The sequence below is a fragment of the Medicago truncatula genome, chromosome 8 (genome assembly GCF_003473485.1).
Source record: "Medicago truncatula cultivar Jemalong A17 chromosome 8, MtrunA17r5.0-ANR, whole genome shotgun sequence".
Classification (NCBI taxonomy): domain Eukaryota; kingdom Viridiplantae; phylum Streptophyta; class Magnoliopsida; order Fabales; family Fabaceae; genus Medicago; species Medicago truncatula.
The window spans coordinates 23,703,328-23,712,084 of record NC_053049.1 but is presented as its reverse complement, the minus strand read 5'-3'; positions in this window follow the sequence as shown (position 1 = coordinate 23,712,084).

Genomic DNA, 8,757 nt, shown 5'->3' with positions numbered 1-8,757 from the left:
CTGGATTAAAAATCAACTTGAGGATTTCTCTATAAGGTACACAAATATTCCAGTATTTTGTGACAATACAAATGCAATAAATTTATCAAAGAATCCCATCCAACATTCAAGATCAAAACATATTGAAATTAAACATCATTTCATTAGAGATCATGTTAATAAAAAGTAACTTGAATTAATTTTCGTTGATACAAAAAATCAATTAGCTGATATCTTTACTAAACCTTTAGTTGAGGATCACTTTAATTTTATCAAAGGAAAATTACACATTATTCAAAATCCTTGCAAAAGGTCAAAATAGGAAGAGTCTCTCTTCATCAGAATGTTCTGAAAACATTCTTTGAAAATTTGTCTCCCAAAGACTGACTTGAGGGTCACGCCTCAACCATGTCCTTTCAACTTAGTTCTATTTAAGATAATCTCTAGGTAGAAATTTAATTACCAAGTTCAAGGAATTTCTTACATCTCATAAATGCTCTTGTCCCTTCTCTCATCATTAAACCACTAAAAGTCACTTCTCAACTTTTTCCCTCTCCCAAAACCGGTTTTACTTTATCTCTCTAAAAACTCCCACTCTCTTCCTTCTTCAAATCGTCTCTTCTTCTTCTCTCAAAACCACCATCTTCACCACCACAAATGGCTCGAACCAAAGGAACCGGAAACACCAACCCAGATGACTCTCCTCCTTCACCATCACCAACCCATTCTCCTTCTCCACCATCTCCTCCGTTGAAGAAACCTCCGTCATCTTCTCCCCTGTTCGATTCAACTCCACAATCACCCAAGGAAACCACTCCATTTGAAACTCCACCACAATCTCCGCTCAAAAACTCCACTGAACCAATCATGCAAGATGGTTATCTCACCACCGAACCACTCCAGAAAAAACTCCATCGAAGAACGATGAAGAACTTCCCTTCATCCCTGACCCAGAATCTTTCCATCCTCTCGCGATGGTGCTGTATGTTGAACCACAACCAACTTCGGTCAACCTAAATCTCAACACACCAAGAGAAGTTGTTGAAGATCAACAAACCGCTCCTCTGGAACCTCCAAACCTGAACCAAATGACTCCTTATCTCAGAAACGCCACCAAAAGGAAGATGCCTCCCAAGAAGGCTAAATTTGCTCCTAATCCAAGACCTAGAAAATCTCTAAGGCTTCACTCTATTGTTGGAACAAAGAAAACCTACAGTGTGGACACAACTGTCCAAGAAATCTCTTATTTAGATGAAGAGATTGAACCATCTACCCCTTTGGCTGAGAAAACTCCTCCTCTTAAGCCTAAACCTAAGAGTAGCAAAAAGATCTCTAAACCTTAAATCAAGGCTTCTGTACCAAAACCAAAGCCTAAACCAACTATGAAGGACAAAGAAAATCAGAAGCAAACTGCTCAACCAAAACGTTCTCCAGAAGGTTCTTCAGAAAGATCTTCAGATAAAGATCATGAACTTTCTTCAGAATGTTCTCTAAAACGCAATACTGCTTCAAAACCAAAGAACATTAAAATCTCTAAAGGAAAGAGTGTACCTTTGTATGATCCAACACTGAAAAAGGACTTCAAGGAGAAATGGGGAAATAGGTCAATTGGAGTTGGAAGATATTACGACTTTGTCAAGCTGGAAAAAGACAAAGTTGTTCTTAAAGAGTATGTTGATGAGCAAGGCAGGACCAAGTTCCTACAACTTCGTAAGAGACACTACCCAAAGCTCATTCAAGCTTTCTACTTCATGGTAGAAGCATACCCTGAGGAAAGCCTTATTGTGTCTAGAATCAAGGATGTAGAGATTCGTCTCACTCCACAGGTAATTTCTGATACTCTTGGTATCTCAAATTCTGGTCAAACTGTCTTTGGTGATGATTGGTTTGAAAAAATTGAAGTCAATTATGAAAATGTCTACAAACTCCTTTTCAAACCAAATGTCACTGAGTTTGTTTCTTCGAACCTTCTGCCAACACCAAAAATATTGAATGGCATAAGTCAACATTGTGTCTTGCCTAGAAATGGCAATTTTCAACAAGTCAATCCAAATGATCTCTTGGTCATGTATCATCTCTCCATGAAAGAGAATTTGAGTCTACCTCATATCATTATTCATAACATGATCAATGTTATTCAGTCTCGAAACAAAAAGTCTTGTCTGCCATATGGAATGGCTCTTACCAAAATCTTCTATGGAAATATGCTCTATATTTCATTGATATATAAAATAGTACATAGGAGGTATTTATAGAATACAAGGGACTGTAGGTAGAGTGCTAGTCTAGCCAGAAAATAAAACAAATTATTCTGTCTATAAATGCTACTTATTCTCCCTTTAAATTATAATTCTAATACAGCTAATTACAATTAATTAGTATTTACAACCAGTTATAATAAGTCAAACAGCACAAAATATGATTGATTATGTGCTAATATTCAACACTCCCCTCAAGCTGGCATGAATATGTCATTCATAGCAAGCTTGCACACCATGTCATCGAACTGTCTCTTAGGTAGGCTCTTTGTGAGGACATCTGCTACTTGACTTTTGGTAGGTATATAGGACATACAAATCTGACCACTGTCAAGTTTTTCTTTAATAAAGTGCTTGTCCACTTCAACATGTTTCGTTCTATCATGTAGAACAGGGTTATGAGCAATAGAAATAGCTGCCTTATTATCGCAAAAAACTTTCATTGGAGTTGGGCCTGCAATCTTCAATTCTTGCATGAATTTTTTGATCCATAGTACTTCACAAAAACCATGAGCCACCGATCGGAATTCAGCCTCTGCACTGCTCCTGGCTACAACATTTTGTTTTTTGCTCCTCCATGTAACTAAGTTTCCACCTACAAAGGTACAATATCCGGATGTAAACCTCTGATCATTTATATTACCTGCCCAGTCAACATCTGTATAGGCTTCAACCTGTATATGCCCTCTGTTTCTGAACATTAACCCTTTTCCTGGAGTTCCCTTTAAATATCTCAATATTCTTAAAACAGCTTCAAAGTGGGCTGGCCCTGGTGCATGCATAAATTGGCTTATTACGCTCACAGCAAATGCTATATCAGGCCTTGTATGTGACAAATAAATTAGCCTACCAGCCAACCGTTGATAGCGTTCTCTATCTATTATTTCATCTTCAGCAACTGATTTTAGTTTCACATTGGGATCCATTGGTGTTTCTGCTGCCTTACACCCTGTCATCCCTGTCTCTGTGAGTAAATCAAGTATATACTTCCGCTGGTTGAGGAAAATTCCTTCTTTCGATCTTGCAAACTCCATACCGAGAAAGTATTTTAATTTTCCAAGATCCTTGATGTCGAACTCAGCCTCAAGTCTTCTCTTTAGATCACTAATCTCTCCAATATCATCTCCTGTCATAATAATGTCATCAACATACACTATTAAGATGGCAATCTTACCTTCACGTGACTGTTTGAAGAACATAGTGTGATCAGCTTGACTTTGAGTGAAGCCATGTCCCTTGACAACACTTCCAAATCTCTCAAACCAGGCCCTTGGCGATTGTTTTAATCCATACAAGGATTTCTTCAATCTGCAAACTTTACCTCTTCCAAGCTTATCTTCAAATCCCGGAGGTAAGCTCATATATACTTCTTCATGTAATTCTCCATTCAAGAAGGCGTTTTTAACATCATATTGATGTAGGGTCCAGTTGAAATTTACTACAAGAGAGAGAAGAATTCTGATGGAATTGATCTTAGCAACCGGGGCAAAAGTCTTCTGATAATCTATACCATGAGTTTGAGTGAATCCTTTTGCTAATAAACTTGCTTTGTATCTTTCCACACTTCCATCAGCCTTGCACTTCACTATAAAGACCCACTTACATCCTACTGCCTTTTTGTCATAAGGTAGATCAGTGATACACCAAGTGTTATTTTTGTTCAAAGCATTCATCTCTTCTTTCACTGCTAATTTCCAATTCGGATGACCTAATGCTTCCTGAATAGTTCTGGGCACAAACAAATTAGAAATCCTAGACACATATGCTTTGTGATTGTGGGATAACTTCTCATACGACAAGTAATTAGACATGGGGTGTTTAGTGCATGTACGGGTACGTTTTCTTTCAGCAATAGGAATATTGAGGTCAAGGATATTTTTTCTCACAGCAATCGGAAGATTAATATCAGGAAAAGACAAATCAGGTAAATCATTGGATGAGTGAGCAGAATTACCGGAGGAACTAGAAGATGGATTATCAGTAGGACCTTCACTTGGAGAATCCGATTGAACTTCTGCTGGAAAGACAATGGGATCTGTACCATCTTTATGAAATTTTTTCCGAACATACACTCTAAGTTCAGGATTCTTAATTAGTGTTTCTCCCTCTTCTCCCCCTGTTTCAAATACCATATGTTCTAGTAATTCAAGGTTAGGATTTCTAGGTTCTGTTATCTTAGCATCTAGATGATCATTTGTTACAATATCATCAAGAACTGGTAAAATTTCCCAAAAATTATCTTCCTCATTACTACTCTGACTCTCCCCCTGAAGAGAATTTTCTCTAAAAAAAGGTTGATCTTCAACAAAGTGGACATCCATACTTTCACAAAATTTCTTTGTAACTGGGTTAAAACATTTGTATCCCTTTTTATTGGAAGCATAGCCAAGAAAGACACATTTTTCAGCTTTAGGGTCCAACTTGGAACGAAAAATATTTGGGATGTAAACATAACAGAGACAACCAAAAACTTTAAGGGGAATATTTGTAATAATGCGAGAAGTGGGAAAATTATTTTGTAAAACCTGCATGGGAGTCTCATATTGTAACACACGGGATGGCATTCGATTGATGAGGTGACAAGCAGTTAATAAAGCATTACCCCAAAGATACTTAGGTACATTCATAGAAAACATAATAGCTCTAGTAACTTCTAGGAGATGTCTATTTTTTCTTTCAGCAATACCATTTTGTTGTGGAGTATCACGACAAGTGGATTGATGAATTATCCCATTAGTTACTAGGAATGTACTTAAATATTTGTTGAAGTATTCAGTGCCATTGTCAGGCCTTAGAATGCCAATCGTGGTATGAAATTGATTTTTAATCATGTTAAAAAAATCTTGAAACCTTTGTTCAACTTCTGATTTCTTTACCATGAGGTAAACCCAACAAACCCGTGTGTAATCGTCAATAAATGTCACAAACCATTTTTTTCTAGATAAAGTTTTATTTTTTGAAGGACCCCAAACATCACTATGAATTAGATAAAAAGGTTTGGAAGCGGAATAACCTCTTGAATTAAAAGACACACGATGATCTTTAGCTAAATGACAAGCATCACAATGAAATTGTGAAGAACTTATTTCTTTGGAAAATTCAGGAAACAAATGCTTAAGATAAGAAAAACTAGGATGACCTAATCTTTATGCCATAACATGATTTTATTTGAAACAAGAGGTGGACTCGTACGGCTTGAACCAAACATTGTTGTATTGCCAAGAGGGGTTTCATCAAAGTAGTACAGTCCATTAATCTATCTAGCAGTTCCAATCGTCTTCCCCGAGTTCTGGTCCTGAAAAACACAAGTAAAACGACGAAAAAGAACAGAACAATTAGAGTCCTCAGACAGTTTATGAACAGATAGAAGATTACAAGCAAATTTGGGAACATGTAAAACAGATTGCAAAGTGATTTGCTCTGAAATTTTTATGTTGCCTTTGCCTGCAATACTAGAATAACTACCATCAGCTATCTTAACTTTTTCAGAACCTGAACTAGGAAAATATGAACTGAATATATGAGAGCAATTAGTCATGTGTTCAGATGCCCCTGAATCTATTATCCAGGGGTTGGAGTGGTTTTGGACAGATAGTGCCCAAGAATCCTTACCTGTTTGTGCCACAGTACCAACAGGAGTATTAGGGGATGAATTGAACTTTAGAAGCTTAAGAAGGTGATCCATCTGCTCCTTAGTAAATGGAGATGAAGCAGCATTGCTGGTTGTAGGCATAGGTCGGTCACCAAACTTACCAGCCTTGCTATTGTTTGGCCTACCATGTAGTTTGAAACAAGTTTCTTGGTTGTGACGATTGTGATTGTGGCCACAGTAGTCGCAAACTAAATGAGTTTTGTCACCACCTCGTGGGTTACGGAAAGATTTGTGATTGACTTGAGGAACAGCCAAGGCAGATCCTTCAACTGGTGGCGGGACAGCAGCTTTCTTCTTTCCGAGCATCACTTGCCTACGACTCTCTTCGCGACGCACTTCCGCAAAGACTTCACCAATTGGAGGGATAGGATTCCTACCAAGAATTCGGCCACGAACCTCATCAAACTCAACATTTAAACCTGCAAGAAATTTGAAGACACGGCTAACATCCATCATCTTCTGGTAGTGCTTGCAGTCCTCAGGTGACTTCCACTCATATTCATTGAAGAGATCCAAATCTTGCCAAATACGTTTGAGACAACTGAAGTATTTGATGACTGAATCTTCAGCTTGCCGAATTTCTCCAAGCTGGAGAGTTAATTCGTAAATTTGGGACTGGTTTCCCAAATCAGAGTACATTTGAGAGACATTCTCCCAAAGATCTTTTGCGGTAGCATAACAGAGATAGTTCGCACCTATCTCTCCAGTCATAGAATTGACTAACCATGTCATGACCATGGAATTTTCAGCATCCCATGTATCATAATCTGCGCCTACCTTGTCTAGTTGTTTCTTGTCGCCAGTGATATAGCCAATCTTTCCTCTCCCCCTGATATACAACTGAACAGACTGTGACCAACGAAAGTAATTAGCACCGTTCAGCCGAATTGTTGTGATCTGAACAGGGTGGTTTTCATGGTATGTCTTGACAGGTTTGGGTGAAGAATGTTTGGGTGAATGCTAGGACTCACTATCAGACATTATGTGGGATGGATAAAAAAAGATACAGAAGCAAAATAAACCCTATGGATTTCTTGCTGCCACTGATACCATATGGAAATATGCTTTATATTTCATTGATATATAAAACAGTACATAGGAGGTATTTATAGAATACAAGGGACTGTAGGCAGAGTGCTAGTCTAGCCAGAAGTTAAAACAAATTATTCTGTCTATAAATGCTACTTATTCTCCCTTTAAATTCTAATTCTAATACAGCTAATTACAATTAATTAGTATTTACAACCAGTTATAATTAATAAGTCAAACAGCACAAAATCTGATTGATTCTGTGCTAATATTCAACATCTTCATTAAGAATCATATTCCTTTTGAAGGTGAAAAATCTATTTTTGAGTACTCTCAATTCACCCCAAAAAATCTGAGTCGCATGAAGCAGGAACTTGTTGATGAGCCTCCTTCTGACCTTAAAAGAAAGAGGGAAGATGAGTCTGCCCTGCAAAACCCAGTTCCAGAAAATGCTTCTGATGAACACTGCAATTCTCCAAAACGTTCTCCTGTGATGGAGGAAGATCAAGAACTGCTTGAAAATTTTAACAATAATGCTTCTTTGTCAAATGTCAAAGCTTCAGAAATTCTTCAAAGTTTCACTGAAAAACCCCCAATCACAAAACCCTCAAATTTGTTTATCTCTCCTCAAAAGCATGATTATTCTGTTTTGTTTCAACCTGACTCAGTGGACAAATTTTTTGTTCCACAAGCTTTTGATTCATCTGTCCAGATGGATTCTTTCAAGACTCTTCAAACTAATCTCACCTTTCCCTCAAGATTCACTGAATCTCATTCAATGGCGCAAAGGATTGTTGAGCACAATGAAAGGGCAACCAAAAGGTCCAAGGTTGAGAAAGGCTGCAGCAAAACACACAGTGATTTAACTAGGGTAGTTGAAGGGAACAATGCAATTCTGCATTATCTTTCTTGGATGACTTCTGAAATGACTCTGTAAAGAAAGTGGAAGAACTCCATAAGTGACAAGAATGAGGTTGTTAGACCAGAAGAAAACCCATTCCCAGTTCCTATGTATCCCATGTTTATGCCTACTATCTCTTCATCATCTGATGCTTCTTTTCCAACCACTCCACCTACTGCTGCCCCTTTTCGTGATGACAAAGGGGGAGATGATTTAGGGGAGTATGAGTTAGGGGGACCAAGAGAACAGCTAGGATCTAGGGAAGAATAGATTGCAGCTTATGTTGTTTTACTATGTTATGCTTATGTTATTTTACTATGTTATTTTGTTGTTTAGAAACTCTGTTTTTATTTCTCTATTTATGTCTTTTAATTATGTCTGAACAAGGATCACAACTGCTGTTAGTATATGCGCAGGTGAACATTGTATTTTGGTGAATCTCTGATATTTTGATATAATTCCTTGAAATGATCTTCATGATTTATGAATTATGTTGTTTATGTTTTATATTCTCATTTTGCATATTAAATCTTAAATGCATGAATTGAGGGGGAGTTCTTTGATAAAATTATCAAACTCAATTGTTCATAAACTAATTCTGGAAAACTCTGAAAATGGCACAAAATTTTAGTTGCTAAAATTGAGGGGCAGTTTTTAACAAATTTTTCAAGTTAACTCTCACAGTTTTTATGATAACAAAGATTAGATTTTCAATGAATAATTTATTTAGTCATAAAAGGAGACCTATGATATGGAAATCTGCATCTCTTCAGAACGTTCTGTTGAGCATGAGATACACTGAATTCAGACCTTGGCCACACTCATGTAAAAGGGTAGAACTCAGTAATTAGAATGGAGATAAATAAACCATATAATGGATTTGTGTTTGCATTTGTTTGAAAAAGAAGTGATGTTCTTGCCTTGCACAAAAATTACTC